Consider the following 23276-nt stretch of genomic DNA (forward strand, 5'->3'; position numbering starts at 1 on the left):
TCATGCCGTATTACATCAGTGAGACAATAAATTTTTAGCTATAGCAATTAATAATACCTGTTACCAAACTTTTCACTCTCAAAGTTAGTAGTTAATCCTTATAAGCAAAGCTAGTTGAAGGATCTGTCTTAAATAATTTATCTGAAAGTGCATTATCTTCTTTTTTCCAAGAATTTCTTGCTGATATTTCTTAAAGAAGGGAAAGGGAATGTGGTTCACATGTACAGTTCAAGTTGTGTTCATTCTTAATGAGGTCTTACTCATTACATGGGATTATTTTTATTTCCAGATGACCATTAGGAATGTCCACTGACTTAGGTGATCTTTGGAAAACATCCTTAATTGTTGGTTTAGTTTCCAAGTGTATGAACAGAAATTAGTATTTGAGCAGTGCAGTCACATTTGAAAGCTGTTATTTACACTCAAAAGCAGAGACATAAAGGCTGAAAGTATTGACAGCTTGCCCAGATATTCAGAGGAATGTTGTCTTTGGTCCTGCATCTCTGACTAACATGATTGTCAGTTCAACAGACATAAAAGGGAGTTTGTCATTATAAAATAAATTTGGTTTACTATATTGATACTTCTTACTATGGTGTTCCTTTCTCTGTGAAATTATGAGAGTTCTGTTAAATTAGGAAGCGTCTGGCCCTGAACCTTCAGAGTGTAAATCTGTTGCCTAATTGATCATGACCACATTACCTCTTTTCCAATATGATTTTCTTTGTCTACATGAGGTGATAACAGCTGCTTAAGGATATTAATGTGTTAGCAAACATGATTTAAATCCTTTTTGTTTCTGTAGTCGGGAGAAGAACAGTAGGATCAATATAGACAGTTGTTTTTTAGCATTGCCACTTAGCCATTATGGTTTGGTAATGATTCATCCATCAGATTTTGTACCAGGAACTAAGGATGCTTAAATATCTTCAGGTAAAATATTTCCAACTTACTGTTTATTCATCCAAAAGAGAGCTTCAATGAAGAATGCTTGGAAGAAGATGAAAAAAGCTTAGAAGAAAATGCTTATCTAGTTCATTCTCAAAGTGTATTTTGAAAGTAAGAGTCTTTAGACCTCGTGCTTCCACACTGTAGATGTGATGTGGCAGAGAGGTCCTCAGCTCTGTTCCGTCCCTACCTTCACTCTTAGAAATGGCAAGCAGGCAGAGAGCAGTTGCTGTCCCAAAGCATGAGCTGGAGGAGCTTATGCCCATGTTTGGGAAGGTGATGGGCTGCTGCAAGTACAGAGATGGGGTGTGTTCAGGACCCCTGTCTTCTCTGCAGGTTGTTTTTTTGCCAAGAATAGAGATTATGATAATAAATAATTATCTGCAGACTGGAGACACTCTGTCATAAATATTCTGTCTGCTATGCAGTTTGCACTTTTGTTTCATGTAAGTAGCTCCTTCCTTTACTTTGATACCTCATTATCCCTCTGCTTCCCGAACTAGCTATACAGCAGCAGCAAGGCTGAAAAAGACTACTTAGCTGTCAGTCTTTAAAACTGCACAGAATGAGGAGGATGGGAGCCCTCTCTGCAGGTATTGTTTTGTTGCATTTTATTAGAGCTGTTTCTTGAAGGGGAAGCCAGATTAAAAAAGCAGAGAATGGATTTTTTGCCCTCCACCATAATAATGCTCCCAGTACAAAAGGTCACTTGTGGATGGGTTGTTTGTTTTTTTTAATATCAAGAAACAGCTATGCTTGAATTTGGCTTCTCAGGAAATAAGTATCTTGGACAAAAATGTGCTTCTGACATAGAAAAACTGCAAGCATGACCATGGGCACATGGACCTGGATCTATCTGTGCTGTAAAGAGAGGGTTCTCTCTTCCAAGAACTGAATTCACAGTCCACCAAAAAAGAGGAGCGATGAGAGGGGTGCTCCAGCATAGCTTGGTGGTTTCATGCTTAAAAGCAAAAGGAAAACAAAGTAAATGCCTGCTGTCCAGCCTGATAACAAATATGTACCGAGACACCTAATTTAGGGCCAAGCCTTCCTTGCCTCGCCTTTCCCCAGGTTTCCCTCTCCCTGAACCCATGAATCCGAGGCTAGACATGAGTTATGTGTGCTTGTAGGAGGATCGGTTCAGTCCTGGTTCATGCCTGTTGCAGGTCTTTGGGAGGTGACTGCTGTCCTGCCCCATGTTTGTGAGGGTTGCTGGGCTCATGGGTGCAGCACCATGGAGGGGATGGAAGGACTTGGGGATCACTTTCTTAATTGCCACATACCTTGTTATTTCTGATGTCACTGTCATTTCATTTCTGATGCAGACTGTAAGGGAAGTGACAGCTGACCAAGCTTCAAGAAAATGCTTGTCAGTGGTGGATACTGATTTCTGCTGGTTGATGATAAAACCATACAAAGTCCTGTTCTTTAGAGCAGAATGAAGGCTCGTCATGGCAAACATTTCTATGTCAAAATGGGATGTTACTACAAAAAAAAGAAAAAAAAAAAAAAGGTGTTGAAAAAAACCTGGAAAACGTTTTCATAATTAAAAGAAAAATCAGCCCAGAAATATTTTCAAAATGTTCAGAAACCTTCTTTCCTTAGTATGGTCTCTGCTGGCCAGCTGCACAGTAACATCTGTCCACAAACCAGCCTCTGACCACTCATTCAACCAAGACCCATAGTCTACAGTGTCAACATGTCTCTGCCCTCTGAATATGTTGAGAGCAAATTGAGTGTCCTCTCCCCTTTGAGAGGCTTAGATTGCCCCAGTGTATCCCAGTAAATAAGTTTTTCATTACTGTTTGAAAATAACCCGCAAGACAAACAGGCTTTCTCAAGAAAAAATCATATATATGTAATTATAATGCAAGTTAATCCTCTCCTTATCATACAAAATAAAGTGCTTATGTGAAAGACTGTATCCATGTTGTGAAGACTGTTGTGTTTACTGGATGAAAAAACGAATCTCCTGGGGAAGAAGCCGTATCTTTGACTTAAGATACATAATCAATAACCTTGCAAGGCATTCAGGCTACATATTCACTAAGGAGCTGCTTTAGTCAAACACATCCATGTCTCTTTTAGGATAAATCCCTGTTGTCAGCTACACTAAAACAGTATTTTCAGTTCTTGTATTCATAATGTTAGTCCTACATGGCAGTTCTGTGTCATCTGACAACCCTAATCCATCTCAAGGTTAGAATCTATTTTGTATTTCAAATCTCCCAAATCTCTGACCACTTAGTTTAAGCAGGATTAACATAAGCACCAGAAACCACAGAGAAGCAACAAAAGCCAAGATTATGCTTTGATCTGCTCAAGTAGACATTTGCTGAACTCCAGCAGTACAATGAGCAGCAGAGCAGAGAACAGGAAAGCACAGCCTCAGAGCAAAGCTTTGTGATTGATGTGCACTGGTAGGAAATTACCAGCTACATTGTGTGCTTCATTAAAATTTTTTACAGAGGAGGTTAGGATAAAAATACCAAAACTGTTCTTATCAATGAAGCAGAAGCAGATTTTGTTTCAACACCATTGTTAGTCCACTAAACAGACTAAAATCACTCAGGAAAATGTTCCTCGTGGTACTGGAATTTAAACCAAGGTTATTCCTGGCCCTATATATGCACTGGCCCTATATATCTGAATGAGAAGTATTTGTCGGTTTATAAATGCAGGGATTACCTGTAGCAACTACTCCCAGCTCAGTTGACAGAGCTCTGTCTGCTGTGTACCACGACCTGATCCTGCATCTCTAAAGCAGGGTTGATTGAAGTTTAATAAATGAAATGATCTAATGGAAATGCTCAGTTTCATTTTCGGTTTCGTAGACTTAGAATTTATTTGATAGGACAGCTTTTGTGATTCTGTGCTCTTGTGGGTACAGTGAAAAAGGAGTTTTGTTTACTGATAACCCAAGAAAGTAGATTAAAAGACTGATTTTTCCTGAGAGAAATGCAAAAAGAAACTAATAACTTAAATAATATTTTAAATATTTTTAATTATAATTATATTTTTTCTTATTTAGCTGTAGACTTGTATGATCAGTCACATGTTAATAATCACTATAACAATCATTTACCATTTGCATTTTTTTCTTTAACAGTCTGATTTTCAAGTGGAAGCCTTCCACTGAAGGATGCTGATATTAATCTCATATTTAAAACTATAGCATGAATGTTGCACATATTCTGAATATGAGCTTTTGCAAAGCATTTTACAGAACACTGTCTCATTGCTCGAACAGTGGCAATATTTTAGTTCTGATAAACTGTGGGTTTGCATTCATTTTTTTAACACCTTCAGAATAATGGTGTCATATTTCCTATTCCCTGAACTAACCAATATTCTTCCCATTTTTATTTTTGTTTGGTTTTATTTTGGTTTGGGTTTGATTGGGTATTTGGGGCGCTTTTTTTTTTTTTTTTTTTTTTTTTTTTTTTTTTTTTTTTTTTTTTTGCTACTGCTGCTGCTGCATTAATGTGGAGTGTTCTGGCTTCTGAGTTTCAAGTAATAATAATGAAAGAAAATGCTTTCTTTTTTTAATACAGATCCATAAAAAATGGAAGAAAACTCTCCTCCCTTCTCCCCTCCTCCCTTCCCTTCTCCTCCCCTCCCTTCCCTTGCCTTCCTTTCCCCTGCCCTCCTCTCCTCTCATCAGTTGTGGGATGTGTTGTGTCCACAGCACTGGCAGGAATGATGGGGTGGTACTCTCAGATGGGTATAGGGACAAAAGTAAAAGGTATAACATAGCAATTGCAAACACTGAAGGTTTTTGGTGGGTTTCTTTTATGTTGGCATCAAAACAGATGTGTCAGCTCTGTTTTTCACAGACAGGTCCTTCAGTGTTCCTGAGCTTAAGCAACGGAACTTGAGCCACCTCCAAGCATAGCACTGTGTTTAGCACATAAATGCTTCATTTAAGAGACAAGCCATCCCATTTGTGACCCACAGAGCAGTTTCAGGTCTACCTGCAGAAGACCTTGTGCATAGAGCTGGAAAGGAGCACCTTGGAATTATTCAGCAAACCCATTGGATTGCTTTGATTCACGTCGGGGCTTCTGGCTTCTGTCCTAATGCAATATAGGCAGGCAGAAGATGCTTTCCCATCTGTGCTATTAATGGGCAGTGGGAGTGTTCAGAGTATCTCTGAAGGGACATTAAATCCTTGCCAATCTGTCACACCCGAGAGGGGAGGGGGTGTCAAGTCAGCTGAATCCTTCTGGCGGCCAGTTGCGATCTGTCCCTGAACAAATGTGATGGATCACCTGCAACCAGGTCACCTGCCAGGGCTCATTTGGGGATGTGAGGGGACAGTGAGGATGGACCATTTTCCCGGGTCTTCTGAAATCCCTGTGTACCATCGGTACAGCCAACAGCACCTGCAGGAGCTACACCCTCTTCCCCTGTGTTAGGCTATTGAATGTGCTGCCATCTGCATGTCATGGGACAGCAATCCTGTCTTTTTCTTAGCAATCCTGTCTTTTTCCTGTATTCCCAGTCCTTCCAGCATGCTACCTGGCTGCAGAGAGCCAACACTGAAGGCTGCCTCAGAAGCCAGTGTCCCTTCTGCTCTGGAAGTGGATCTGTTTGCCTCACCCTGAGACTCAGTACCCTCCCACTGCTATCTGGCCTGGTGAAATTATCATCCTAACCTCAATAAAGCACTTCATTATTTTCAGTGCTGTAATTCCATGGGAATGCTTATAAAGAGGACAAGATAAGAAACTGTGGGATGATGGGATTCTGCAATACAATAAAAAGGGATTATTTTTCTTAATAAAAAGGGCTTTTCTGAGACTTGCAAGCCCAGTGCACTCAGCTGTCCTTTTAGTACTGAAAATCTACTTATTTTTTTTAAGGCTCATATGCAGTAAAATGCTCAACTGAGTCTCCCTGTGTCTTTTCCTCTCAAAAAAATCTGGTAATGTGTCCCACAATATGATGTTATAGGAAAATCGCCTTTGTTCTGTAGCTCTTAGCTGACTTCTAGGGGTGAAAGCTAGTTCAGCTCAGACCTGCTCTCATTTAGAAGCTCATGCCCATTACAACAAGCAACTCCTTTTCCTAGTACCATGTCAAAAACAACCCATCACAACTTTTATGTAACTTACAAGTCTTTTCAGGAAAAAAGGTCTGAGTAGCGGAGTTTGGCTCCATCAAAAATTCCCTTTCACTCAAACAGCTGTTTTCATATCAACCTGTTTCATACTTGGGATAAATCTGGGCATTTTAAAGGGGGGGAAGCATCTGCTGAAGTCTTGTTTTGCTTTGTGCATGCTAGGAATTCAAATGTTGGGTTTACAAACCACAAAAAAAGGATCCTACTGCCTTCTTCAGACTTTCTAACAGGGAAATTATCTCTGTGTAACTAATTTAATGTTAGTGGGAGACAAAGAGGGAGGAAGATGGCAGTCCCATGATTTTCCGTGTAATTATGGTTTGGGGTTAGGGTAGCAGGAAGACAAGGAGGTTGTTATTTATTAAATTTTAATTAATAAAATTCAAAATAATATAAGTCAAACTTCTTCTCTCATTAATTTTGTTGCAGAACTAGACTAATAAGGTGAAATAGCTTATGCCAGTATAACACTTTATGTCATGGTGAGAGGGATGCATCCCATACAATACTGTCTGGAGAAACACAGATAATTCTCCAATAATAGCCAGGAGGAAAACATCTTCTATTCTCATTTTCACTCTTCAGTGTATGTTGTTCATACATTAATCTGTGTGTTTTTCTGTTCAGTCTAGCCAATCAATATGTCTGAATCTCCCAATAAAACCTGTTTCTGCAGATAATCTACTAATTTAATAAGATGAAATGCATGCTACAAATTCCTCTCTTTTCTTTCTACACTCAGGGAGAAGAAAATGTGATAAGTAACATCTGATCTGAATGAAAACTATTTACTTACAGTTGCTGCATGAAATAGAAGCTTGGAGAGAGACAAGGAAGAGTTCACCTACCTTAGATTGCTACTATTAGACCAGTGGACTTCTTAGCTACTCAAAGGTCTCTTGTGAGGGCAAAACAAAAGCAAAACAAACAGGAATGTGACTCAGGTCCCGTAAATCATCATTTGAAAAAACCTAGAGAGGTCTGCTGACCGTCCAAGAGTCTCATTTCCTAGCTTGAACTTACACTTACTACTCTAAAAGTTAGGCAGTGTGAATATCCCTGAATATTCTATAAGTTTTATATATCCAGCCTTCAAGCTGTAATCAATTTTTCTTTCCTTCATTCTATTTTTACTGCTCTGCTGAAATTACAGAAGCCCCAACCTGGAGTGCATCCAATAGCTTCTGATGGATAATAAAAACTGACCCACAGCCAACAGAAAATGGAGTGATAGAGAGGAACCTTTTTTATTTGGGCTTTGAGGATCCCATTTTCTTCTCCCTTTCAGGCCAGTGTGAATGGGGCTACAAAAATATCCACTGCTTTGATCAATCACCTCTGTCATGGTACCTCATGTCTATGATCCCTCTTTCCATTTCATATAGTAAAAATCTTCCCATATTTACTTTCAAAGCATATCCTTGATAGGCTTCTTTATTCTTTTTATGCATGAATAATCTATGAAGCTATTGATGCCCTGTGCTTACACACTTCTATTAATGCTGACCTTGACATCCAACATACATTTTCTTCCTTTCATGGGAGAAGTTCCACAGGTCTATTCAGTTTCTTTGCTTGAGCTGTATGCACCTATTTATCAACCTTTAAATCTCCTCCAAAGCTGTACATATTTTGCATTTGAAGCCCACTTAACATTAACCAAGGATCTATTTTACTGAGACTTATAATAGTTTCACCATCACTTTTCTCTAGACATTCACTCTGAATGGGACACACAGCAACGTTTTCTTACATGTAAAATGTCTTTTAAAAGGTCCTGGACCACAAGTTAGGCACATTTGATATGTTTTTCTTTTGTACAAGAAAACATGTCAAATGTTCATTCTTCTTTGAAGGAAGCTATGGGAATTTAAAATAAAATATAAGAAACAAGCTCTAATTTTGCTTGGCCAGTCAAGAGCTTGCTGCCTAAAGTGGAGCATAGGGCAACCTGTGTCTGTATTCTCCAAAGATTGTCCAAGGAGAAAACCCAGTTGGACTGGACATAATCCAAAAGTACTCTGAAGTCAGCAGAAAGTTTCTCTTTGACTTGTTTAAAAACAAACTTAAACCCAGAGGAAGAGAAAGCCAATATTAGAATGCTTCACATTTTGTCATTCTGAACTAGCTGGGCTGGAGGTGCAGAGAGGACAGACAAAAGCCATTAAGTATATTGAGGAAGATTCATGGTGTCTAAATTCTTTCTACCCATTATTATGCTGGCAGTTTCAAAAAAGTGTCAATTTTCTGTGCCAAAATATGGGTCTAAAACCAGAAATCCTCTTTTGGATTCATGAGAAGAGAAACTATTTATTTGTGATTCATGATGAAAATATACCTTATCTATGAGTGTAAAAGTAGCCAGTTTTGTGTTGCATAGAAAATAGCCTTGTAAATATCTTTCACGTTGACTTGCTCACAGTCCTTATGCTTTACATGCAGGATAAGCCCTGAGTTTGAAGTGTGTTTATTATTTAAAGGCTTGTTTTGATATATCAAGGTCTCTCCCATTCCTCCTGATGATCCTTTCCTTTGAAGGTTCACTACCTGATTGAAATGAGAATTTCCATCCACTGCATCAAACAAGCAATGATCTCTTCTGAAAAGTTCTGTATTTAATGGCATCGTGTGTGATGGGAGCAGAGAGGGGAGGGGAATTTTTTTTTTTTTTTCCCAAATCCCTGGTCATCTTATTGTGTGTAGATGTATTAATGTAGAACCTACCATATTACAGATGGCAGAACTAACGTAACCTTGGTGTTTCTCTAATAAATAGAATTCAAGCCCAGGTAATAAATGAGCTGTACACTAAAGACTGAATGAGAAGTCCAGAGGGGAAGGTAATGAACCCAGTAATGTCAAATACCTTTATCTCAACCATCATTATACTTTTTCATTACACAAACTCTGAACCATAAGAGGAGACAAGAAATTAAAAATATAAACCCACATTTTTTATACTGGGATATTTGCAGATTAGTACCTTTCCAGTATTACATCCTTTACCTATTACCAGGTGCTTTCCTGGAGGTGCTTTATTTTGATTTTTGTTGTTACTACCATTACTTTGTGCATGTTAGCAAGGCATATGTAATAGGAATTATTGATTAAAAATACTTTGTTTTCTTATTGTCCTGGTAGTTCTCATATTCCAAAAGCAAACCTTGTAATAATTTTATTTACATGGTAAATCATTGGGTACCCACTGAACTCAGTGGAGTTTGGTTTGTTTGCAGCCAGTAAGGGTCTCTTCCATTCTTAATAAAATTTAGAGTCCTTACCTTCAAGTAGCTTACTGTTACTATAAGTCTGACAAATCTACTGGGGAGGCACATCATGGTCAGCATCTTGGCTACTCTGGAACAATGGAGTTTTCCAGGGTTCAGCTAAACCTCCTTGAGAAGATGAATGCTATTAGGGCCAGTCTTACACTTTGTCTGAGGCTACAGCTACAAGGAAAATCCAAAATTCACCACCTTTTTTGGTCTTGTCTTCTGTCACTTAAAAGTATAGCAATATATAGGTGCAAATACATAATTTTTATATATATATTCAGCACTGGTGAGGCCTCAGATGGACCAGTGCATCCTCTTTTTGCACACACACACACACAGAGCCCATGACACAAGTGGAGAAACCTCAGGGGATCCAGCAGAGAGCAACCCCAGCAGTGGGGCATGGGCAATATGATCTGCACAGAGAGACTGGTGGTGTTGAGCTTGATTAGTCTGGCAAAGGGAAGGTTGAGAGGTTTGCTTTAAATCCATTACTATTTGAAGGGCAGTTACAGGGATGATGAAACCAGGCAGTGTTGAGTAACACCGAGCAGTGTATCAAGGCGCCATGGCCAAACTGTGGCTAGCAAGCTTCAGAGTGGACATTAGAGAAAAAATATCCCCTGGAAAGTAATTAATTGTTAATTATTATTAATTTTAGCGCTTGTGTCTGAAAGTTCTGTTTGCTTGCTACATCTCTGCATCAAATTGTATGCAAATCTGAAGTCTCTGTTCTACATTTTGGTTAAACAATAAAAGGCACATTTGGGCAAATTTGGTACAAGCTCAGACAAAGGCCACAAAATCAACACTTCAAAAGGCAGTTTTCATATTGTTCTGTGTGTGAAGATCCAAATGTTTTCTCTTCTTTGATGAGGAGTGAGGTTGATCGTTACAATAGTCTGCATACTTTTAAATGACAGGTCTTTTTAATTCACTGTACTGCATTCTCCTGATTTGCATCACACAGTGTTCTGGTTTTGTTCTGACCCAGAAGATTCTGCAATTTACAACTGAAAATTTAGCTTGCACACGGTCTTGTATTATGTGGTTCATTGGTCTACCTCTCAGATATTCAGCATATTTTGTGTGTCAATAGGTAGGAGATTTGGCAGCCTGACCTCTGATGCACCCACCAAATACCTGACCCAAGATTCCTAAGGCTGTAGAAGTACTGCTTTTGATGCAGAATATTTGACAAAGCCTTTGATCTAAAAATTTAATCATTTCATTAAGCATTGTTATATAAACAACATTGAAAAAAGGTTAATAGGTAGGTACAGCCCTAGCATAGGCAGCAATGAGAGGTTTTGACATCCCAAATTCACTTGAGATCTCTCCCACTGAAATATGCTGAAATGAGCAAAAAATGCTCTCAGGCTTTTCTGAACAGCTAAATTTATGCTGTTTTCATCAAAGAACTTACCTAGGTTCCTTTTAACTCCCTTCTCTTGTGTTTTTGCCACCAACTTAATAGTAATTCCACATGTGAAAAAATCATTAAACTTCATGCATTTTGACTTACAGCTTCAACTTCAGATCTTGTTATGTTAGGATTCTTGCCTGTGACCTGATGCTTTGGTGTTGCATCAGCACCTATTGGCTCCAGGTAAAGCCAGGTCCAGCCTTACTTCAGCAATTGTAGGAGGCCGTCTCTGCTCCAGAGATATTGTAATTGCACCAGACAAGTAAACTGTAGGAGGGAAAATATAGGGAGTGTGAGAGGATCTCATCATTGTCAGAATGGATCATAAAGCTGACCACGTTCTTATTCACTGAAATACACTTCAGCCATTGTGTAAAGAATCCAAGAAATATAAGACAAATGACTTAGAGTGTTGCAATGAAAGAGTAAAAGGACAAGCCACAGGGAGGCAATGGGGAAAGAATACCACTTAGGTCAACTACATTGTTAAGAGCAATCATTAAAAGAAAGAAGATTGTTAACTGCTGTTTCAGATTATGTGCTGTTCTTAAAACAATGTACTGTTATTTTCTTCTTTTCTCTAACTGGTATATTACTTCTTTGTTTACTTAATGACACCAGACATGTACTTAAGAAAATTGCACACCAAGGATCTGATTTATTGCCTAGACTCTATTTGCATGAAAAAACAACACCAAAGCAGTATTTGACAGGTATGTATCAATTCAACTCCTAAGAGGTGTATTTTGAGTGAATTGTGCAAGTAATTAGGCATGCAGTTACTTACAACATTTATTTAAATCTGTGAGAATTTAGTACTTCTCCTCAGGAAGTAAAATTACAAGCAAGCCGTCTGGAGTCAAATACATTGCAAGTACAACTTTGTTGTCCTGACCCACACAAAACTCTGCCAGTTTATTCTACAATATCCCAAAAATGTTTCAGTTAAACTTCATTTTATCTTGGTTCTGCCATTTCCAAGCCACTAACAAAAATGATTCCTAGTTGCCTAGGGCTAGTCCAACAAGCATGAGTTCATTATTGGAAGAATGATACCCACCTGTTCCTCTCCACATCCACTTCAAAGTACATTCAGAAGTCCGTTCAGAAGTCTGTCTAGAACAAAACTTTGCAGAAGAAAAACTTGCTTATTACGAAGGCAAAGACATAAAACTCAGGGGATTTTCCATTTTACTGACAGTGAAACTTTTTTTCTGTGTTAGCATAATGGATACAAATGCATCTCATTCTAAATCAGCTATGAGGGCAAGCTAATTGTTTTTAAACTGTTGGCGGAAAGAGAAAAAAATATTGATAAAAAGGAGAAATAATTACTTCATGCTTACAGTCACAGCTGACTGGGAACTTTCCAGCAAAACAAAAGTTGCAATAAAATATAAATTTGTCATTACCATCTGCTTCTCAAAATCCTAATACTTTATGAACATTGATGCACTAAGTCTTAAAATACCCATGTTATGCAGAAAACTATTTATTAGCCTGTTTTATAGATGCACAGCTTTCTGTGGGCTATTTGCATAGACATGAATTTAAAGCTATGGGAGCACCTCTGGGTCAGACTTTCAGGTGGCAAATTCCCACATATTATCTGTGGCACTCAGGCTTCTAAATTGCTTTTTAGCAGGAGAAACAGCCGCTTTGTGGGTGAGGCTTTTAAAATAATCTTCAAACATTAGTTGGCAGAGAGACGTGCTGTTGTGCATGATATACCCAGAGAAGAAAAAGAAAAGTCCTAATGATGCCAGCTGAGATGGAGGAATCTGACCTTATGTATTTTAATGTCTGAGGAAACTAGCTCTTTCTTCATTAGAGAAATGGCTGAGCAATGAATGAAGCATGTATTCATAGAGAGAACACCAGCATGAAAGATTATGAAGTAATGCACCAAGGATTATTTACAAGAAGGAATGTATGCAAATAGAGCATCACATTAAGGCAGGAGGTCCAGGCTCTAATACCAGACCCAGCCCTCGAAATATAAATGACACTTTCGTTAAGTTACTTAAACTGTTAGTGCCATTTCTTTCTCTCTCTCTCCTTTTGTCTGCCTGTTCTATCTAGACACTAAGCTTCTTAAAGCACGGACTGTGTTTTTCGTGCTCACACAATGCACAGAACAATAATGGCTTCATGCTCAGCTGGAACTTTTAGACAGTATCATAATAGAACTAATTAATGGTAATGAGATCTATGGAGTATTTCAGATGCTGCTTTTTAAAGATATCCGTGCTGGGTCAGAGCTGTGAGACTTCTCATGCACACAGTGAATCATATCCCATTCTGCCAGCTGAAGGAGGAAAGTTTCCATGGCTAGTGGGTAAGGAGTATGGTTTCTGCAGCATCAAATCTCATTGGGACTATACAAATATACTACTTGCAGGTGGAATATATTGATGATGGAAGCCTTGGTTCTGTGTTTGTTTTTTTTTTCTTTTATACAATATCCAGCTATGTAATAACAGGGAATCATATTAGTAAAAGTTTTTGTGATGTTATTAGCAATAATTCTTCTGATAATGTTAGCATATTAATGGCATTGTCTACTTCTTTGTTTGGTTTAGATTGGGAGGCCCCTTTCTTGAAAGGGGAAAAAAGCCAACCTGATTTCTAGGGAAGGGTATTATTTAGTCTGATTTAGTTAGTCACCCTCAGCATCCAGTTCTAGCATGTCTATTCATACATGCCCTTTCCAGGTCTTCAGCGTGGTTATGCATAGAATATGCTGAGTTCAAAGGGACCCAGCAGGATCATCGAGTCCAACTCCCAGACCTATGCAGGACACCCCAAGAGTCACACCCTGTGCCCAAGAGCATTGTCCAAATGCTTTTTGAAGTCAGACAGGCTTGGTGCTGTGACCACTTCCCTGAGGACCCTGTCCCAGGGCCCAACCACCCTCTGGAGGAAAAACCTTTACGTGGTATCCTACCTAAACCTCTCCTGACTCTGCTTCCTGTCATTTCCTCGAGTCCTGTTACTGGTCACAAGAGTAAAAAGATTGGTACCTGCCCCTCTGCTTCCCTTCATGAGGATGTTGAAGACTGAGGTCTCCCCTCAGTCTTTTCTTTAGGCTAGACAGACCAAGTGACCTCAGCCACTCATCACAGGGTTTCCCCTCAAGGCCCTTCACCATCCCTATGATGTAGAACTATGTAGAACTAAACTTGGTTAATTTTCTGCAAAGATCTTCCTAGGTTAAGGGGGCTGAGTAGTTTAAATGTTGGAATTTATTTGTCATAAACTTGTCTGTTCTTCCAGGTGGTCACAATATAACCATGGTAATACAGTGAACAATCACAGATAACAGTGAAGAGGAAGCTGCCTAGAAGAAAAGGAATTAGCATAGTTTGAGTGGGGATACATCAGTCTTTCACATTTTTTCTGTCTCAAGAAAGGTGGGTAGAGGTTTTCTGTTTGTCTTGGATGAACCCCAGCAATGCTGACTGTGGAAATAGGGACAAAAGATTCCTTGTTGTCATTGTTCTGTTTGGGTTTTGTTTGTTTGTTTTTAACAAGAAACTTCAGCAAACCTGATACACAAACGCCTACCAGCCTCCCTGCCCAATTCCTGTGCATGTGCTACCTCACTGCCAAAACAGCAAATGCAGCACACACTAAGCATGGCATATTTTTGCATTAAGCAAAGAAGTCATAGATGAACTTGGTTCCCACTTGGGCTGACTTTTTTTAATGAGGACTTCATGCAGAGAAAGATGACTAGTTGAGCACATTTTCCTTGACCCAGTTTCACCCATGGGGTTATATGCTTTATTTATTTTTAAATTAATGATTAGGGAGGAATCCGCAGATTTTCAGTGTTCTATATCAGTGGAAAAAAAATGTGGCCAATTTTTTTTTACTACCAAGAGGGTTTTTTTCACTTTCCATGAGCAGGTTAATTTGTGTTCCATTTAGAATCAGAATTTCACAGACTTTTCTCTAATCTCTTTTATCTTTTCTCCGTTCTTGATTTATGATCACTATATTTGGAAGTGGCAAAATATTTGCTTTTCTTTCTGAAATGGAATATTGTTCTTCTGCTTGTCAATTCCTCTTGATCAGCCTTCAGTGTTCCCACAACAAAGATGCAGAAGTAAAATTCTTCTATAGGCAGAGTTCTGGTCTCTCCCTCATTATCCATTTGAGTTGCAGTTACCATATCAGAATTTCTTCTGAACTGGTATTATAGGATGTTTTGTCTGTTAGGATAGGAAAGGGTCATTTTTCTGATAAGACTCCAATAAAAAAGTTATCCTTTATTCTGTCTGACTTGTACAGTTTGTAAAGAAGACCAGCCTCTCTAACCTGTACAGTTTTTAAAGAAGACCACCTTCTCAAAAGTGATACCCAGTAATAGAAAATTGTGAGAGGTATTTTTTAAATTATTTTTTCCAAGAATTTCCTGTCTTGCCAGAAGGGAGTGTAGTGCCACTTTTATTACTGTTGTTCTGGTGACAAACAGGCTCAAAATAATAAAATGTATAAAACCATTCTTTTTAAGTCTCACCATGTTCTTGCTTTCCACTCCAGCCTGGAGGTAGGTTGTACTATTCAGCTGTGGAAAATACTCACAGCTTTTTACTGGCTAGGCTCATAGTTCAATGCCTTAGAAAGCCTCAGGCAGCCTAGAGACGTAGCACGGGCAATCCAGCATTTCAGTAGCTCTGAAAGCAGCAAATGGTAGCTGCAAAGCTGATACCACCAGTAGAAGCTAAGAGGGAGAAATATAGCCTTTGGTTGCCCAATTCCTGCAATTAGAAGCTTTCAAACAGAGACAGAGGCAGATGTTTGCAGAAGGGATGCAAAGCAAAAGACAGCGGGTCCCTCTCGGATCCTTCTTTTATTCAGAGGAAGGGAAAGGGGAGGGCTGGGGGCGGACCCGGGGTGAGCGGCCAATCAGACACTGCTAAAGAGTTTGAGTTACATTTGGTTTTGCCCGCATTTGGAACAAAGGAGCACATGGCAGAGGCAAGTCCTGGCTTGTCTTGGGGAGGGGGAAGGGAAGCTCGGAACAGGCAGCAACATTCAGCTTTGAGTCTCAAGTTTGTTATTATTGTGGTGGAAAACAGTATGTCCTTCCATAATGTTTTCATCAACCTAGAAGCTATAGCAGATGAACAGCTCGAATTCAGCCATTGAGTCTTCACACCTAAGAAGAAGATAATAATTTTCAGTACTTCCTTGGAGACTTCAAAATTACTGGAGTTTTCAATGCATGCCTATTTGTAATCTTATTTATCAGTTTGGGAAGACAGGAAAATAATAAAATATGCCAGTCTTGTTATGAAAAAATAAAAAATTCAGAAATTGGATACCTTTCTTTTGTGAGAGAATTTTGTGAACACTTGATTGTGCACCAAAACCAGTTTTGTATGAAACAGCATTTACTTGAAAAAAAATTTTCATTAGAACCAATGCAGTTTTGGAGAAGACAAGCTTATGAAAAGTCTATTTTGAACAATATAACCTCTGTTAAGATTAGAGGTCAGAACTCATAAAATTTGTGTGTTTTCACTTCCAGTAACAATGAACAGATTTATTTCACTTTTTTTTCTTTAATTGTTACATGATACCATTGTTCACATAAATGTTTTGTAGGGGAAAAACACTCAGGAATTAAGCTGTAAAAAGTCATACAAGATATGGTCTTGCTGCTAGCATTTCTCATGAAAATCACATCACTTAAAGAGCTCTATGGGAAAAAAAGAAAAGCATCAGTAATGTCTTTTTGCTGGATTAATGACAAACTGACTAATGTGCTCTACCCACTTTCTGCCATTCCAGTGACATTGAATAGCTTTAAATATGGTTTTAATGGCATTATTGAAATGCTGTTGAACAACCAGTATGCACCAGAAAATCCATCCTTTCAAGTACAATAGGTTGTATAGGCTCATTTCATGTTTCTTATATCCAAATGAGATTAACACATACTTTTGTTTAAATGTAAGATGAACATAACACTCAGCTCTGTAGCTCTTATTCTGAAAAAGCTGTTTCCACATTTTCTGTTCAAGTGAGAACTACAGGAACAGGCCAGAAGGAATCATATATCATAAATAAATCCTTTTTTGTGCAATTCAGAATTCTGCAGATCCTCTCTGGCCACTGACTCACAAGAAAGCAACAAAATAATCCAATATTGTAGAGGGATGATGGGTGATCATTCCTCCATGATACATACCCTGTGATCCATGATCCATATCTCTGTACAAATTGCCCAAAGTTACCACAAATTAAACTAGGACATGAATTTACCTCTTTTATTTCAAAGGCCACAGCACAACCTAACTCATTATGAAGTCTCCCCCATAGAACTGACAGAGAATAGTTTTATAAATTAGGCACATTGCTTTCACACTAATGATCCCAGTTTTACAATGAGTGAATATAAAATATAAACAACATTTTTTACAACCACTAGTTAGTGCAACGCGTGCACAATTAGCAGCCTTTATGAATACCCTTTCATGTATTTATTAAAGAGTCCATAAAAATGCCTAGTCCAGTATATTAAGTATTTTTTCTCCTTCTCTGCAATAAAGCACCTTAGTATGAGTAGGAAAAGAATGACAAGCTGAAGTGCTTTGCATCCCAATCCATCATTTATGCAGGAATTACTAGAAATGAATTTTTGGTACTTTAACAGAGCTCAAGTGTTTCTTAAGCCATAACAACACAATGGATGTGGTGATCACTTCAGAATAATCATGACACTGCATCTCCTCCTGGAGTTTAAAAGACCATTCAGATATTTTTCTCTATTTTAAGCAGCTTTCAAAGCCCAAATTCTCTCTGCCGGTAGCAGTGCTTAACTGCATGTGAAACTGAGAGGTGTTTCTCCATTGCTTATCAGCTCCAGTGTCTGGCTCAGCCAAAACATCAGCACTAAACACAGCCTTGAAGAGAGAGAAAGACACAGTTTTTCAGTAAGAAGGTAATTAAAAAAAAAAAACCAAACACATAAGCCATATACCTCAGAAAATTTTATTATTCTCCTGTTGGGTGACTGAGGCTGATCTTATGAAGATATGAACTACACCATTCTGCTGTCTATGGGTATAATAATCAAAAAGTGATTACATCTCATCTTCATACCTTAGGAGATTTGCTCTGTACTTGTCATTCTATCTATATGCAGAAGAGAAAATCCTGAAGACTTCCTAAGTAAGAGATAAATTTTCTGTTTATCCATCAAAAAAATCTGAGAGAAAATTCACCTTCCAAGTCACCATCAGCGTTTTTAATTGATTTGCTTGCATATTTTCCATGTATTACTGGAAAATTATGAAGTTATCTGTAATTATAGTTATGATGAAGTTCTATTATCAGCTAAAAAGGAGTGTCTTTATAATTACAGTGTAAATTCGGTGGAACTATCATAAGCTGCAGATTTTGAAGTTTGTTTAGAATTGATCAGTGATCAGCATTTTGCAAGCTGTCATTACCAAAGCTATTCTTCTGAGGGTTATATTCAAAACTCTAAACATATGTCAATAACATTTGTCTCTGTAAGACTTCACATAAGAATCATGCTGTGGGATCCTGACAAATCACTTCATTGCTTTTTATATCCATGTTTTTAGCTTTTCTTGATGGACAATACATCGTTTCAGTGGTTTGGTGATGTTTTTTTTCACAAAATATGGGTTGTGGCCTTCAGGCCTCTTGAATACTATTGGCGCTGATTCCCATCATCTGTCCAGTTTTCATGAAAGAGAACTGATCAACGGTTCACTGGAACAACCCGTGGGAAACCCCCCAGTCTGCAGGCTCAGAGTAGGCAGCTATGTCATTTATGCACGGCTACCACAAAATGAGATTGAACAAGATGTTGTTGGGGCTTTAGAACACCATGTGACAGTTTTAACAGTAGGTAGCCTCACTGTAATTCAGCATTCAATGTCCCCACTCTGAGGACGCAGCACTGCTGTTCCCCTCATCACTCAGCTTAAATGAAAACCGACTTCTGACCACTTGTACTCATGAAGATTCTTCCACCTTTTTTTTTCTGTTTTCTTTCCCCCAGATTTTTAACTTTTGCCAAATTTGCACATGCCTAATGTTATTAACACAGAACTACAAAACAGTCAGTACCGTTTCACTGTTATATAAAGGTACAGAATAGGCCTAAAAAGGCTCTTAGAAGTTGTTCAGTTCACACCCCTGCCTCAAGATACCTAGAATGCAACAAACCATTTTTTACCATGAGAGACATAAGTGAGAAACCTTATTTGAAATTAGAAGCTATTAAGTTGTTGCCATATTGTATTCAGGCAATAGCTACCTGCACTGTAATGGAGGGGAGAATTATTCTATAAAACAGAGAATGAACCTCAAGTGAGGTAAATCAATAAGCAGGCTGATCTCAAGCAAGCTCAGCACTGGCTGAGAAACTGATTCATAATTTATAATTCAAAGTATGTAGGTCTTGGTAATCATCTAGATGGAAAGCACTATTTTAATATAAATCCCCCTGAATGTATTATCTATTGTTTGGCAGGTACTGAATTAAGTGCAAACTGAAAAGTGTGTTTGACAAAAGAAAGGAAGATGAATGTTTGTGGGTAGAGGAAAGCAGATTTCTGGAAAGGCTAAGGTGAAGCAAAAATGGGATTTATTAAAATTAATACACAGTGAATATTGGTCAAAACCAGCTTTGCTATTCATAGAATCATAGAATTGCTTGGGTGGGAAGGGACCTTTAAAGGCCATTGGGTCCAACCCCCTGCAATGAGCAGGGACATCTTCAATTAGGTCAGGTTCCTCAGAGATCCATCCAACCTTACCTTGAATGTTCCCAGGGATGTGGCATTCACCACCTCTCTGAGCAACTTGGTCCAGTGTTTCACCATGTTTGTCATAACAAATTTCTTCCTTATATCTAGTCTGACTCATCTTTAAAATCATTACCCTTTGTCTTTTGCAACAGGTCCTACTTATAAGTCTGTCCCCATTTTTTTATAAACCTCCTTTAGGCACTGAAAGGCCACAATAAGGTCTCCCTGGAGTCTTCTCTTCTCCAGGCTGAATAGCCCCAACTCTCTCAGCCTTTTCTTTCACAAGTGTTCCATTCCTCGGATCGTTTTTGTGGTCCTCCTCTGGACTTGCTCCAGTCACTCTATGTCTGTTCCATACTGGGAGCCCCAGAGCTAGATGCCATATTCCACAAGCAGTGGGACACAGATCTGGAAGCTCAAGCTGCAGTCAGCACAAACTTCTTGATGCAGGGAAAAGCACCCTCTGCAGTGGCAGCACCTGAGCAAATTCAGCACAGAAGCCATAGGTTTCAAGCAGTCCTTAAGCTGCTTCAGCTTGCATGGGAGCAGATGGATCACAAAAGTCCTGGTTTGCTGCCACCTTTGGCCCTTTTAGTGCCTGTACACACAACAGTCAAATATGACCTACTGTGTGACATTCACCTAAGGGAACTTTTGATTCTTCTCTCAAGATTAACACTAGCATGAGGATGCTTTTGTCCTATCTGTGCTTTGTAGATGTTTGCCATGTGGATCTAGAAACAGCATTCAAGTATCTAGCCTAGAATGCCTGGTTATTTCAAAGAAATTCCATCCTGTGATCCATAGGCTGTTGTACAGCTGTGGGGTTAATCACTTAAGTGCTCTTAACTGAATAAATGTTGTTTGTTTGACTTTTAAATTAGAAATATGAAGCACCGTAGGACCTGGCAGACCAGCAAAAGGTTCTGCAGAATAGTTGTATGCTACTGATTATAATATTCAAAGTCCTTCTGCAAGAGCTATAATTAAATGTCCTTACAGCTGAGTACATTCCCTTTTTCATTTTTTTAATCCACTTTTTTTATATGCTTAGTTTCAATACTGCCTGGGCCAATCCACTCCCCTGACTGATGCCTACACTTCAGTGACATGCACTGCATGTCAGAAGTCTTTCTCAACTGACACGAGAACAAACCATCTTTCAGGGTCTGCACTGTACTCTTCTTTGCAGTAAGAATTGGAAAGCTGGGCTCTGAACAATGTCTTTTAGAAAACTTCCATTCTATTCTGATCCCATTTCACTGCTAATGTTCTGGATTTGGTGAAGTGACAGTTTCATGTGTTTCATTGCTATAGTAACACTAACAAAGAAGCCTTCCTAGCTTAAAGGAATTTAGAGAAACTGAAGGAGATGGTTATGTGAAAGATGAAATTGTAAGTAGATATGAGGAACTTAATCTGTCCTTGAAAAAGAAGAATCTTTTAGAATTTTTCTGAATTCTAAAACATATTTCATTCTTCTTATTTTGCAGTGGTCTGACAGTCTGTGTTAGAAGTGAAATGGCCATTGTTCTGGGCCCTTTCATAACACAGGAATCTTTGCTTTGACATCTTAAGATCACAAAAAGAAAAGTGAAACTAAGTATCTACTTCTTACAAATGAGGAACTGAGGCACAAACAGATTTAGACTGAACATTAATCTTCTGAGCCTGTTTATCCACAAGTCTATAATTTTATTCAATAGCAGTGTGAGAAAAAGATCATATTTATGCAAACAGATGTAAAGGAAAAGCTTCTTTTCAATTTTTAATATTTCTTGTGAAGTTTTAAGAGTGCATAGCTCTTGAAGAGTGCTGTCACTACTACCGATAACTTGCCTTGCTGGTAATTGCTGGTAAAGTCAACAATTCATTAAATAGTACTCAGAGAAGTACATGGTAGGAGTACAGCTTCCTCCCACCAGTTCTTTGAGGGCTCTTATGTGTAATTTGTCTAGACTTGCTCAATTAGATGTTGTCTAACATCCCCCTCAGTTTCAAATAGACTTCAAAATACCTTATCACCCTCATGAAATACAAACAAAACTCTTTGTCTTTGCTCAAGTACAGACAACTTTTGCCTTTTCTGTTCATTATTAGTACTACTACATTTTTCAGCTGTTAAAAGCCAGCAGTTTTGTGGACTTTCAATAATTTAGTTCTCCAAAGAACAATTCCTTCAAGTTGTCTTAGACACTTCTCTCAGGATGATGTGAAATTCTTCTATTACTACACTGAGTATAAAGGCAGTTTAGTTCTTGCTCAGTTTGGAGAGTTTTCTGAAAGCTAAGGCTAATAATTCACCTCTACTCACTCCATCTGCTGAGATCAGTGGTTCTGATACTTGAAGAATTATTCGTGTCTTGTTCTAGTGAACATGTTCTGATTTCTTCTTTTTCTACCCAAATTCCATGTACTGCAGGATGAAGACCTAAAGACCGTGGTTACGATCCTTTTAAGGACAGAAAAAAGCTTTTATTTTCCACCACAAAAAAGAGCTTTAATGACAGTCAAGGATGTGTACTTCTTCCACTGAAAATTTGGGGGGCTTCTGACATTTTCTTTCTCTCTTGCTTTGTTTTTAATAGAAAGTGGCTTGTATTCTCAGCTGCATAGGTGTTTTAAAAGTTGGAAATGAGCATTCCTAAAGAACTGTGAAATTTGGACTGTAAGATAACAAATGTTCAAGATTTATAATTTTACACAGCCTTACTGCTGATAAACCAATCTCATTTTATTGTCTGACACACCCTCCCAAGACACAATATTGCTTACAGTAGATAAACAACAACTTAGCAATAAGAAAGTTACTTCATACTTTCAGTGCTACAATGGTAAGATGAAGATATAACAAGCCAACAGAACAGAAGGAATGAGAAAAGTCTTCCTATTCAACTTTCAATGTTGATTTTTTCAAATAAGAGAGGAACTTGAAAATTAATCTGAAAATAAATGGGATCATAATAATAAATTTATCTTATTCAGCTTCCATGTCTCACTATAATGTGCAAGTGCCTTCAGCAGATAAGTAGGGTAGTATTTATCCTAAGTGCAATTCAGGTTTATCATGAGAACAGATTGCTTTGCCTTATATCCTTTCCAGCCAGCTTCATGGTGGTGAAGATAAATCAGCTCATAATATCATTGCCAAAGGATTTGCCTTGCCTCCGTTTTATTGACAAATATTTTTTTTACAGGACAGACCAACGTGTGAAATCAATCCGCACACATGACAATCCCTCCTGTAATGACAGAAGGATGAGCAACAGCCATTAATCTCTCCCTGTCACAGTCAAGGACTATGCAAAACGATTTTAGAAAGAAAAAAAAGTGCCAGCAGGTCTGGGGAAAGAAGGAGGTCAAATCTACCTTAAATGAAGAATAAAGCAGACAAAAGACTGGATGTTATCTCACCTGTATGAGTTGTGCTGAAATTGTTGCAGTTAATTAGATTACTCCAATCCAGAATCCATAGCAATGCATTTATATGACACCAACTGAGTTAGAAGGTCCTATCTCAGTCAAATACACTCCCTGCAGTAAAGTCAATTCCAATTTATAAGGGCAGTGCAAAACCTGTTTCAGATTGCAGAGTTTTCTTCTTGAGTATTTATTTTCTTCATCACAATCTCACTTCTTTCCAATATTTGACGTAAATATTTATGTAGCTTAGTAATGAACACATCAAGGATGAATGTTCAACT

General features: G+C 38.3%; 1 long non-coding RNA gene across 1 annotated transcript in view; it reads right to left on the reverse strand.

Moving 5' to 3' along the window:
• Positions 1-843: 843 nt before the first annotated feature.
• LOC116446907 overlaps positions 844-23276 on the reverse strand; it is a 33481-nt gene continuing 11048 nt past the window's right edge. Inside the window, exons 2-4 of the long non-coding RNA XR_004241434.1 lie at positions 11835-11901; positions 10874-11041; positions 844-2433 (exon numbers count right to left, since the gene is read on the reverse strand). This is a non-coding gene — a long non-coding RNA (uncharacterized LOC116446907). The remainder of the gene's footprint in view (positions 2434-10873; positions 11042-11834; positions 11902-23276) is intronic.

The sequence above is a fragment of the Corvus moneduloides genome, chromosome 7 (genome assembly GCF_009650955.1).
Source record: "Corvus moneduloides isolate bCorMon1 chromosome 7, bCorMon1.pri, whole genome shotgun sequence".
NCBI classification, from domain to species: Eukaryota; Metazoa; Chordata; class Aves; order Passeriformes; family Corvidae; genus Corvus; species Corvus moneduloides.